The sequence below is a fragment of the Rattus rattus genome, chromosome 6, assembly GCF_011064425.1.
Source record: "Rattus rattus isolate New Zealand chromosome 6, Rrattus_CSIRO_v1, whole genome shotgun sequence".
NCBI classification, from domain to species: domain Eukaryota; kingdom Metazoa; phylum Chordata; class Mammalia; order Rodentia; family Muridae; genus Rattus; species Rattus rattus.
Window position 1 is genome coordinate 148,055,909 of NC_046159.1, and position 13,968 is coordinate 148,069,876.

Below are 13,968 nucleotides of genomic sequence, written 5' to 3' on the forward strand. Positions count from 1 at the left end.
GTGAACTATAAGAAAGATAGCAGAGAACAAGCAAGAAACAGTGAGAACAAGCCAGTAAGAGGATACCTCTATGATTCTTGATTTAGCTTTGACTTCCCTCAGTGATGCACTGAGTGATGACATTCTCAGGGAAACACTTACTTCTATCAGTGATAAACTGGAAGTTAAGATCAAGTAAATTCTTCCTTCTCCATGTAAATTCTGGTTTTGGTGATTATCTCAGTAAGAGAAAACAAAGTCTATGAGTGGGTTAAAAATAACACCAAGTCACAAACGTGGGAAAAAGAATGGTTGGGATGAAGTACAGGATTGGTTAAGAACATCAGGGAGAAGGCATGGATGGGATAGAGTGATTAGAATATATTTTGTACACGTATGAAATTGATGAATGACAACAATAATTAATAAAAACTACATCTGAAGAATGAAATATCAAACAAATGCTATCACATACCATATCTGTAGACTAAGACAAATTAAATTATCAACTATATAATTCTTACTAACATATCTATTTAATATTTAAATATAACTTAAAAATGAATTATATTTGACATTGAATAAAACATGGACACTTTGAAATACAGAGGTATGAAATATATGCTATGAAAGGAATGAAATCATACAAAAATATCATGTTGTAGCTAAGATCTAGAAACTGATACTATAAATTTGAGGACTTGAATTTTTGAGATTAATTCTTCCTACTTTCTATCATGCAATAAGCCTGCGGCAGACTACATATGTGACAGTCTTTGAAGTTCAGAAGAACAAAAATATAGTTAGAAGGGCCATGCCAGATTTATTTGTATAATTATTATTTCTATTAGATAAAAGTCAAGATAGAATATTTTAATATATAATTATATAGTGAAAAATCTTAATGATACCTATAAAATATATAAGATATACAACAGCAAATTTCTAGCACATATTATGAACACCTATAACAAAAATCCTTAGTAAGAGAAAGGTTATCAACAGCTACTATCCAATGACAAACATTCTATAGTGATTGAGAGAACTGAGATATTCTGAGAGCCCATGATAAGAGTGTGTAAAATGATCAGTTAGGTTATTAGTGACTAATAGAAATACAATGTGATGTTTTACATATGAATTTGTATGTAATTTATTTATTCTACATATACAAACTAGCACAAATATTGTTTAACTGGAAACTGTCTAGTTAACTTACATAGGATTTCAAATGTCTACTGCTTTGTGGCAAGACTCTTTACCTGACACCAGTGTTCCAGCAGTTTTGAAAGTTATTGTTGTTATTAATGACACTTTCTAGGTTGTTTAATATATGTCTTGAGTGTATTTTATCTACCTGACCAGAATGCTGCATTTTTTGATATTTTTATTGGATATTTTTAATTTATATTTCAAATGTTAACCCCTTTCCCGGTTTCTCATCCATATCCTCTCCACCTCCCCATTCTTCTATGAGGGTGTTCCCATTCCCCAACCACCCCACCCTTCTTGCCCTCCACCCTGACATTTTCCTACACTTGGTGGGGCAACTTTGGCAGGGCCAAGTGCTTCTCCTCCCATTGTTGCCCTACAAGACCATCCTCTACTACATATGCAGCTGGAGACATAGGTCTCTCCATGTATAATCTTTGGGTAGTGGTATAGTCCCTGGGAGCTCTGGTTGGTTGGTATTGTTGTTCCTATGGGGATGCAAGCCCTTTCAGATCCTTCAATCCTTTCTCTAACTCCTCCAATGGGGACCCCATTCTCAGTTCAATGGTTGGCTGCTAGCATCTGCCTCTATATTTGACAGGTTCTGGCAAAGCATCTCAGGAGACAGCTATATCAGGCTTCTGTCAGTATGCACCTCTGGGCATCCCACTATTGTCTGGGTTTCGTGGCTGTATGTATATGGGCTGGATCCCCAGGTGGGACAGACTCTGAATGGCCATTCCTTCAGTCTCTGCTCCAAACTTTGTCTCTATATTTCTTCCTATGAATAATTTTGTTCCCCCTTTAGAGAATGACAGAAGCACCCACACTTTGGTCATCTTTTATCATGAGCTTCATGTGGTCTGTGGATTGTATCTTGGGTAATTCAAGCCTTTGGGTTAATATCCATTTACCAGTGAGTCCATATTGTGTGTGTGTGTGTGTGTGTGTGTATGTGTGGTGTGTGTGTGTATGCGTGGTGTGTGTGTGTGTGTGTGTGTGTGTGTGTGTGTATGTGTTTGATTGGGTTACCTCACTCAGCGTGATATATTCTAGTTCCATTCAATTGCTTCTGAATTTCATGAGGTCATTGTTTTTGAAAGCTGTGTAGTACTCCATTGTGTACATGTACCACATTTTCTGTATCCATCCTTATTTTGAAGGGTATCTGGGTTCTCTCCAACTTCTGGCTATTATAAATAAGGCTTCTATGTACATACTGGAATGTGTATCATTGTTAAATGTTGGAGCATCTTTTGGGTATATGCCAAAGAGTGGTATAGCTGGATCCTCAGGTAGTACTATGTCCAATTTTCTGAGGAACTGCCAGACTGATTTCCTGTAGTTGTACCAGTTTACAATCCCACCAACAATGGAGGAGTGTTCCTCTTTCTCCACATCCTCACCAGCATCTGTTGACACCTGAGTTTTTGATCTTAGCCATTCTGACTGGTGTGAGGTGGAATCTCAGGCTTGTTTTTATTTGCATTTTCTTGATGACTAAGGAAGTTGAACATTTCTTTATGTATTTCTCAGGCATTCGATATTCCTCAGCTAGGAATTCCTTGTTTATCTCTGTTCCCCATGTTAAGAGGGTTATTTGACTCTGTAATCTAACTTCTTGAGTTCTTTGTATGTATTGGATATTAGTTCTCTACCAGATATAGGATTGGTAAAGATCTTTTCTTAATCTGTTGGTTGGCATTTTGTCCTAATGAGTGTCCTTTGCCTTATAGAAGCTTTGTAATTTTATGGGGTCACATTTGTCGATTCTTGATCTTAGATCATAAGCCATTCATGTTATGTTCAGGAAATCTTCTTTAGTGCCCAGGTGTTTGAAGATGTTCCCCACTTTTCTTCTATTAGTTTGAATGTATCTGGTTTTATTTGGAGGCCCTTGATGCACTTAGACTTGAGTTTTGTACAGGGCGATAAGAATGTATTTATTTTGCATTCTTCTACATGCTGACCTTCAGTTGAACCAGCACCATTTGCTGAAAAATGCTATCATTTTCCACTGAATGGTTTTATCTCCTTTTTCAAAGATCAAGTGATCATAGGTTGTGGGTTCATTTCTGCATCTTCAATTCTATTCCACTGATCTACCTGCCTGTCTCTGGACTGATACCATACAGCTTTTTATCACTATTGTTCTATAATATAGCTTGAGGTCAGGGATAGTGATTCCCCCAGAGGTTCCTTTATTGTTGAGGAAAGTTTTTCTATTCTAGGTTTTTTATTATTCCAGATGAATTTACAAATTGCTCTTTCTAACTCTATAAGAATTGAGTTGGAATTTTGATGGGGATTGCATTGAATCCGTAGATTGCCTTTGGCAAAATGGCCATTTTTACTATATCAATCCTGCCAATCCATGAGCATGGAAGATCTTTCCATCCTCTGAGATCTTCTTCAATTTCTTTCTTCAGGGACTCGAAGTTCCTGTCATGCAGAGCTTTCACTTGCCTGGTTACAGCCACATTGAGGTATGTTTTTATTATTTGTGACTATTGTGAAGGGTATCATTTCCCAAATTTCTTTCTCAGTCTGTTTATCCTTTCAGTAGAGGAAGGCTACTTATTTGTTTGAGTTAATTTTATATACAGTCACTTTAATGAAGTTGTTTATCAGGCTTAGTACTTCTCTGGTGGAACTTTCCTTGTTTCTCATTTTACTGCAGTATGTGGCAACCACTATTATTTTCTCTGTTCTGAGACAATGCTACAATTAATGTAGGATACAGATGTATCTTTGACATACTGACTTTTTCCCTTAATATACATCTAGTCTTATCTTGAATCATCTGGTACATAAGTTTAATTGTGGGATTTACATATTTTTCCATAATGGCTGTGCACATATGTAGTATACAGGGGTTCATTTTTGCTGGTATCATTGAGTTCTTTATGTATTTGAAAACTTACTCCTTGTTAGAAGCATAGTTAGTAAACCTTTTCATTATTCTGTATTGCTATTGAGTCTATCCTTAACTGATGGTATTTTCTTTAATTGATGTAATCTTGTTTATTTATATACATATTCTTTTCTATACTCTTGAATTCATATCCAGAGAACTTCCTCATACATCAGCAGCTTTGCAGGGAAGGGGGTCCCTTCTTTTTCTTCTTGTAATTTTTTGCTGTCATGCATTCTGTTCTATCTTAATAAACTTGGTGTTGATATTTATATATGATGAGAGGTAGTAAAATAATTTCATTCCTTGGAATTTGGATATCTGTATCTCTCAGCACCACCCATTGTAGACTGTTCTTCCTGTATAGCACTGTGGAAAACAAGTTGATCGTATATATCTATATTTATTTGGAAGCTTCTTTAAAATTTATTCGAGACAACTGTAGAATGAAAGTGACTAGAAAGAATTCCATGGGCATCACTCTTAAAAAATCATTTCAGGTGCCCTAGAAATATCTCTCTTGTCTCCTTGCACTCAACAGAATATAACACTTCATTCTACCTTTCTAGCTTCCTTTATTTTGTTCTCATAACATTTTTATATACATTTAAGAAGGTAATGCAATAGTAACATCATTTACTTGCTTCTTAGTTTTTTCCCCTGTATCCTATCTTGCCTAGGAGTTTAATTGTTACAATTTCCCTCTTTTACCTTGTTCTTTTCAAGGTACATAGGTGACCCAGAATTCCTCACCTTAAAGAAAATTGCTCGCTTGGCATATAATCTCCCAATTCTCGTTTTCCATTCTTAGAAAATAGGTAGAGTGAGTTGACTCCACAGGCTCTATTTAGCTCCCTTTGGTACTCAGCTTCCCAGAGCACCAACATGTGCTTCTTAGCTCTCAAAATTACATAGTCTCAATTTTTAAATTTTTATTCCCCAAGTCAATGAACACAGATTCTCTCATTTTTCTCTCTCTTTTTATTTTTGTTCTTTCCATTTTCACATAGGGCTTCTACTATTTTCTCAATGATACATGTTGGAGCGCATTGGGATTTGTTTTGCTTGTTCTTTTTTCTTTCCTTAGCACTAGGCATTTCTGCAGACAAGGCTTGTTAATATATTCATGTGCGAATAGCTCCTAAATTTGTTAGTCCCTTGAGCCACAGTACTCATATATTGAACAAATACTTGGCATATTTGATAAACATAAACCACTTAGTGTAAGAACACCCATTTTATCTTTGAGTGTTTCCTTCTCTGGTACTTGGAATTTTAGGGAAGAGTATCTTGACTCAAGGAAGAGCTTGGAATTCTTGCTCGATAACTTTAATTTAATCTTCATATACAATTCATTATCACATCCTAGAGATACCATCCTAAAGCTATAACCATGCACCATCTCCTTTGCCAACCCAATGTAAGTTAGAAAATGACTTATCTCCTCTCTCCAAATATAAAAGAATATTTTTATAACAAGTGTGCAACTTTTTATATATCCTCTATATTCCTAACTAGTTTACTTGCCCCAGAGGATCCAAATTGTTCTTCATAAGTAGTTATTTATTTTTGCTCCCTTATTTGTCACTTCCTCTGATTTTCCTCTCCAAGTTTAATGACTCGATGGCATCATAAAAATGTTTATATGAGTTGCTTTTGATCTTCATTGCTACTATCTCTTGATGAGCATTTCCACTGCCAACTGTCGTCTATTCTGCTCTTCTCACATGTCAGCATTGTCTTGGCCTAGAGAATTTTTTCATGTTTTAACATAAAACACAAATATGCTTCTACTCGAGAACTGCCTCTAAATTCAAGTTTCAATTTAAATGCATCTTCTGCCAATTTCTATCACTTTATTCTGTCTGTACTTCACTTCTTCCTTCCTCTTTTTGGACAGATTGACTAAGAAAGTGTGGCATGAATGTTTTGACCAAACAACTTTAGATAAGAAACTGCAATATATATAGACAAGTATAAAAATATTAGGAATGTTCATTTCACTTCACTGGTTGTATATTGAGAGAGATGGGAATACCTCTCTTTTACAATCTAAGTCTCGTATAGTTAAAAACTGTGTATTGTGCTCATTAACCACTATGCTTCAAGAGTTGTTCAAGATTAATAGGGCTCATTCACCATATCTACAGTGAGAAAAGCAGAATAGTGAGGGGTTGAAGCAACAATATAATTTTGTCAAACTTTAATTCAAATTTTTGATACTATAAAGGCATTACATTAAAAATTCCATTCAGAAAGGGAACACTTTTGCTTACAAATGGAGCTGTTTTTCAGTTTTGCATGAGTGAGTTCATGAATTATCATGACAGAAGAACATCAGAACATCATCAAATTTGGTACTCACTGGAAAGTCAAGTGTATTCTTACACGAGCAAAGGAATGCTCCAGTAACAGGAAAGATGAATTGGCTATTGAAAGTGAAGGCAAGCCAGCACAAATCAGTCTCCCAATGATATAATGGCCTCCTCAGAGACTTACTGATGAGTAAGATCACCCTCTCTAGCTCTTTCTGAGGCTGTTTCTCTGAGGTTGGTTCAACCCATCTGTTCTGGCTTAAACTCCTCTCCAAGGTGACTGATTCAATCTGGCTTCTCACAGCTTCTCACAATTGCTCTACTTGGCCTCAAACTACCTCTGGCAATGTGTTCTAATCTTTTTGCTCCTTTTTTTTTCCCAGAGCTGAGGACCAAACCCAGGGCCTTGCGCTTGCTAGGCAAGCGCTCTACCACTGAGCTAAATCCTTAACCCCCTTGTTCCTTCTTATTCTTCTTATCCTCTTCTTACCTGCACTGAATTACATGAACTCAACTCCATTGCATGGCATGCACCGTACTGACCTCCAATTGACTTAACTCAACTGACTGAATACAACTCACTGACGTGCACTCAAAGATCTCCTTGCCTCTGTGTCCTGGTACTAAAGTGTGTCTTGTATTCAGATGTGATACTCAAAATACGCATCAGTATATTCTGTAGACCAAGTCTTTGGATGTGATCCCTTGCCAGAGTAGCCATGAGGCTGGATTAAAATTCCTCATCAGGCCTGTTTTTCTTCAGTTGACTACATACATCACTGGGGAAGTGGCTCTCAAACACAAAACAACGCAGAGTTATCATCAGAACTATTCTAAATATGAGGTGAAAAACAGTCAAAGAGTTGTTCATGCTTTCCAAATAGGATGTGCTTTCTTATTATATTATGAACACAAATTTGTCAGCAGAAAGAAATAAAATATAACTTTAATCAGATGATTTAAGTTTTGTGAGTAGAATCTGCTTTGTAATGAAAGACTTCTTTTTTAAAAAAATTAGAACAATAATACTTCCATCTGAGAAACTAAACCTCAAGTGATATGAAGTGGCTAGTCTTAAGATGTGCTGCTTGTGGGAGAATGAAGAGTTTTAAAATCCATAGTTGCTTTTCATGATTGTAGATGGCAAACCATTCCTTCCCACTATCCTCTCCTTTTCTAGCACACTGCAATCAGTCAAAGCATGTTGTTTGTATTTAAATCAATACAAAATAAGCCCAGACTGTTCTACTTTCCAAGGATAAGTCATTAATTCCCTTTGCCAACTATTCAGCTGTTCACATTTTCCACACGGCAATAAAACAAATTTGATTTGAGGAAGTAAGTAAATGGTTCTCTGATTGAGCACTTGTCTTTAAACAAATCTTGTGAAGATAATTTTGACCACATATCAACCATAAAATATAGTAATTTCAACCTTAGGAAATAGGCTTTAATGACATAAGGGAAGTTTTGATTAGCTATCATGGAAGGCATAGCACCCAAATAGAAAGCATTAACAATGGATGATTTAGATGTTCTAGGATCTACTCATCAGTTAGTAACACCTGTAGGTAGAGTACTGAAGCTGATTGCTCTCTGTTAAGGGGCTCCCACAGTGTACATCTTTGTGGTTAAATCTTTTTCATTCCTAACCTGTTAAAATGTGATGGAAGTAACACTTTGCTCCACCTTGAAATTCTCAGTATACATTTTGGGGCTTAGTAATACTTGCTTTTGGCTTTTCAGGGCATCGTTCTGTCACTCAAAATCAACTGCTCTGGCAGTAGGAGAGTCAGGCATCTAGGGGGAAACTGAGCAAGTCACATACAAGTACTCTAGAGGATCTTCTAGTAAGGTCCCTATAAGCCAGGCTGTTACTGCAATGAAACCATCTGAGAGCTGAATCGAGCAACAAGCAAGTTGGAATAGCTTATGCAAGCTGATGGGAGAGACACGAGCAGTTTCCATGAACCACGGCTTCCTGAAACTCCTAAGATTGCTGTCTTCAGTCCCCGAATTTTGAGATATTTTGGTTATATCACAACAGACGCCAAGAAAACCTGCTTCTTGATTCCAGATGATTTTCTGCAAAAATCCCAGGGAACAGGACAGCTGCACAAGTGGTCGACTGTGTAGATATTACCCTGGCTGAAGGCAAGCAGGCTGAGCTATGTGATTGCTGCCCTTTTACCTTCAGTGTTTGTATATGTTAGACTATGAAATATGAAGACCACTTTCCACTTTGGAGTGAAAATGAAACTATTACAGAGTTTTGTGATATATTAAACTCCATATCCATTTTGCTAAAAGGTAGAAGGAAATGTGGTTCATGACCTTCAATTTATATTTCCTTTTGAAATGGAGAATAATAGTAATACTTCACTGCTGCCCCAGAGGAGCCATAATCACTAACCTTCTAAATGCAGCTTCTGCTGTGATTGCTATGCAACTTAAGGTATTTCATTACAAAAGAATTGCCACAGCTAGCATGGCCCATTTCTTTCTCATGATTAGACGATGCAGCATTTGAGATTTATTCTGGTTTAAAATTGGTAATAGTAATGCATTCATTGTTTACCGTTTTTGCAACCGTCGTGATGTAAGATAATGTGCCCTTCCTGGACAGTCATAATTTGTGCCATTCTCCTTGTCATATGTGCTGCATTTTCCATAAGTTCCACAGAAGAACTGGGTTCAGGAGAATCACATGAGTTCAGCTTAGTTTTTAGTAAGCTGCACTTAGGAATTTCTATCAAATCCAGTTTGGACCTACAGAGAGGTCTGCCATGGATTTCCATACATTACAAATGTACATATGCAGAAAAGCTTTGACATAACAATCACATTTGTTTGTTTAATTTTGATATATTGATCTGAATTTTATTGTGGTAAATACTAAATCATTTATCTAGCCCTGCCAAGAAACTGGCAGGAAGCTCTAGACGTCCTTCTTTATTTTAGATAATTTAATTAAAAATGTGTAAGATTTCTCAGATCTTTCTAGAATGTGCACATGTGCAGTCTCTTCTAGTGTTAGGATATAGAAAATATCAATATAAAGAAGGAAAAAAACATGAAGATGGAAAGATACTGATTAACTTGGTTATGTATGGGCTGTTCTAATTTTATCAACATCTATGTCTATGTCATTTCGCTTTCAAATCAGGGTAGCTGAATATTGTGTTACCAAAACCTTTGAAACATTCCCAGTTTACTGGAAGAAATGTGTAGTCATGGAGGATATTCAAAAATGTATCCCATCGGTTTTTATTTCCTACTGTTGAAAAAATGCAGTGTCGAATCTACAAAGAAATGATGACATTAGAATGGATCTTTAGGGTAAGTTTCACAATGGAATTAGTAATAAGGAAGGTATGGCTATTTTATCTCTTTGTATGTGTATGTGTACAAATGTGTGTGTGTGTGTATGTGTACAAATGTGTGTGTGTGTGTGTGTGTGTGTGTGTGTGTGTGTGTAAGCCTCATGTGTGTGCATGGCTGTGGTTCCCAGAAGAGTGTTGGATGTCCATGGAGTTAAAGATACTGGAGCTGACTGACACAGATGCTGAGAACGGAACCCTGCAAGAGCAAAAGGAATGTAAGCCTTTGCCGAGGAGTCATTCTCCAGCTCCTTGCTTAGGTTAAAGTCTACAGTTCCTCTTAGGTAGCAGACTGAGAGGCAATTATGTCTATAAATATATTATTTTCATGATAATGTAAAACCCTTCAAGACTGTCATAATTTTATTATATTTGAAATGCATAAATATATTTCCCAGGCTTCAGAAACACAGAATACAGAGAGTTGTATAAAGAAAGGCATTTTCATTCTCTGTGTCTATGAAGAGTACGTTCATTGAATGAGTCCACATAACAGAATTATAAGTGATTGATAGACTTCCGGGGAAAAACTGTGTGCTCAAACTACTTCTGTGCAACTCAATGAACAATAAAGATCAAAGCAGTTAAAAAAAATGACACAGTTCTCAGGAGGGAAAGAAGCAATGGGATAGTAGAGGATTATGGAGAAGAACAAAGACTATGAAGTAAAACAGCAAGAATTAAAAGAAGCCTCATTTACAAGGTGAATAGCCCTGGTGAAAACCCAAGGTTTTCCATATATGGTAAGTAAAGCTAAAACATTTGGTTTGCCTATGACTCTACTTCTCTGACAGGACAGCTTCAGAGACAAAAATCCACATTGGCATCCCCATATTTTTCATTGCTATAACTAGCTAGGTACTATTATTTTTCAATGTTTTCATTAATTCTTTGGGGATTCATACAGCATATTTAAAAAATCACCAACCACACTATTCTTATTATTACCCTCTCTATTCCTTCTCTTTCCACTCGACTTTGAGATTTCTAATTATGTTATGATTTTTTTCTTCTTTCCCAGTTGTGTCCGCTCAGTCCTAAATAGGACATAGAAACACACTTCAAGGCCCAGGGATTTTTTGTAAGAGTCGGGTGGGAACATTTTAAAAGCCAGAGATAGTTTGTAACACCAAGTTTTGCTTTCCAGACATAGCAGGGCAGGTGTACATATCACAGTGATTGTGATAGCATGATCAAACCAGACAAAAACTTCTGCGAAGAGTGCGGGAAGGTTGGCATCAAATGACAGAGTGTTTCTTGTCTGCACGCAGGCAGTAAACTGACTTGATCTTGGCCTTGGAGTTACTTACAATTTTATTATCCTGGACAGTAAATAAGGCTGACATTGGCTCAGATTTGAGAGGTTATCTCTCTCCAAATACTGTCCTTTATACCAGTAACGTTTGATAGACAATCTCAAGCACAGATGGTCAGTGACTCCATATACAAGGCATAGGTATCCCTTAGAAAATTGTCTCCCAAAAGAAATGACAAAAAGGGTCTTTAAGTAAGTATGATTAGTGAAAGAAAGTATGACTAGCTAGGCTAATAAAAATATATCCAGTATCATCACCTTCATACAAATATTATGAAGTAAAGTGACATTTGTATATATGTGTTTATGTATACATCCAGAAAGTAGCCATTCATTGTAGAATCGTGAAGTAGAAAGAGGCAAAAGGAAGTTTTGTCCTTTTGTGGTATGTATATAAACAATGAACATCTTTAATGGATCAACAAAAAGCTCTCGTAAGTGTTTGAATATGTCAAAACAAACTCACATGTTATAAAATGAGTATATGAGAAAACTCAATGAAATATTATTTAATATTAGTCATTCAGATTTTTCTGTGTACATATTCATGAAATTGGAGAGTCCTGGAATTTTCCTTGCTTTAAAATTCTTTGCATGACCAGTCTACAAGATGACATACGAGACTAAAGAGCCTGTTTGCTCTTCATAATTCAGTACCTTGTCTCTTACTTTGCTCTTAGGAGTATTTAGAAAAATTAATTTCTAATGAGCAAGAAGCCTAAAATTTAATAGTGTTAGAGTTTATAATTCATGATTACATTTCTGAATTGAAATTTATATTTGCCTAAGATAAATATCTTGGCTTCCTTTGTTTGCTCTTAGGATAGTTTGAAGTGTGTAAACCAACTGTTGGGAAATTCCACAGAAAGTCTATTCTTTGTGTTGGTAGTTGAAACCCAATGACATCAGGCTAGAAGATGGCAACTGTTCAGCATGCAGGTCCACATCTCCTTCTTTAATAAGAGACACACAGAACTGAAGAAAGGAAAAAAAAAACTTTGGCCAGGACAAAGCACAGAAGCCATCTTTCCTTTATCTGTATAAATTTTGATCACAGAGTAAGTACTGTGGCTGTTTACTCTTCCCACTCCTAGCAATGTGGTTCATTTCTTCCACGTTAGGGAAAGATTATCCTCTATCTACCAGTAAGATTTAAACTGCAGACAAAACTTATCTCAGATAGAAGCCTTCAGAATATTCAGTTCAGGCAAATGTTAAAGCAACTTATTTTTCTGCCAAACAGCACCTGGGATTACTTTCACTCTCAAAGTTGATGGTTCACATCTGGGACACTGATTGTAAGCAAAGTGACTTCAATTAGAGTTTCCTTATTAAGTAGTTTACTAACAGTTTCCTTATTCAGTAGTTAACCTGTCTGGCCTTTCCTTTTGAAATGCTTGGTTTTCAAAGGCATCATCCTCTCTGAAAAGGACAAGTTCTCCTGCAGGAAACTGCAGGATAACATATGCACACAGACACGGCATAAAACATATTTGGACTTTGATAGCTCTACAAATAAATCCCTTTGCATAATGAGCAGAAAATCTACTTAATGGAGCCCTTAATTTCCCAAGCTTCTTAAGTCCACATGCACCACAGTGCTCAGTGGAGTCTAACAGAAGGAGCAGAGGTTCTTCAACAGTAAGGGACCAAGGAGGAGAGCACCAAGAGTACTGGAGGTGTGTGGTGCACCTTTTGTTTCCATCTCTTTATTATATTCTTATCGAGTGTAATTTATACTTCTTGTTTTCACTTCAGTTCAGGATTTTGTGCAAAATTGTATACCTTCATCTTGTAAGGAAGGCCCAGTGGTTTTAAGTGAGGTAAACACTGGAGAACCAGTGAGAACTGGCTTATTTACTTTCTCTTTTTTAGTAAGTTTGCAAAACCAAAATATTGGAAATCTTTATTTCAGAAATGTTCTTTGTACTTTTTCTTTTTTCTTTTCTTTATACAACTATTGCCTCAGGGCTGGAAAGACAGGCCCAACCTTAATCTCAAAAAGTAAGCACGCAATCAACCCAAAGCAATAGCAAAAATGGGCACACCGATCTTTTAATTGTTTAGAAGATCAATGTATTACTTTATACGATATATTTATACTGCATCAGAAGAACAAATTAATACTTATGAAAAGATCTGATTGTAAATTTAAACCTGATTCATTTTCATTTTCAATCTGTTGAAAGGGTAAAACTTCATAGGTAGATCAAAGCTGGGGTTTACCCTAATAAAGTCTGGTATGTTTGTGTGTGTGTGTGTGTGTGTGTGTGTGTGTGTGTGTGTGTGTGTGTGTGTGTCCCTAAGCATGTAGAAGGTAAAGGGTACCTTTGGTCTGTCCTCAGGCATCATACATCTTTATTTTAAGAGACAAGGTGTGTCACTGACCTAGAATTTTTGAACTTTTGAAGTACAAAAGCCAATTTGCAAATGAGCCCCTGGAATCTGCCTGGAATTACCTGTATCTTCTATAACACCTGTACCTCCTGTACCACCTGTACCTCCTGTACCACCTGTACCACCTACCTCCTGTACCACCTGTACCTCCTGTACCACCTTTACCAGCTGTAACTCCTGTACCACCTGTACCTCCTGTATACCTGTACCTCCTGTAAAACCTTTACCAGCTGTAACTCCTGTACCATCTGTACCTCCTGTACAACCTGTACCTCCTGTACCACCTTTACCAGCTGTAACTCCTGTACCACCTGTACCTCCTGTATACCTGTACCTCTTGTAACACCTGTACTTCCTGTACCTCCTGTACCTCCTGTAACACCTGTACTTCCTGTATCTCCTGTACTACCTGTACCTCCTGTACCTCCTGTAACACCTTTACCAGCTGTACCTCCT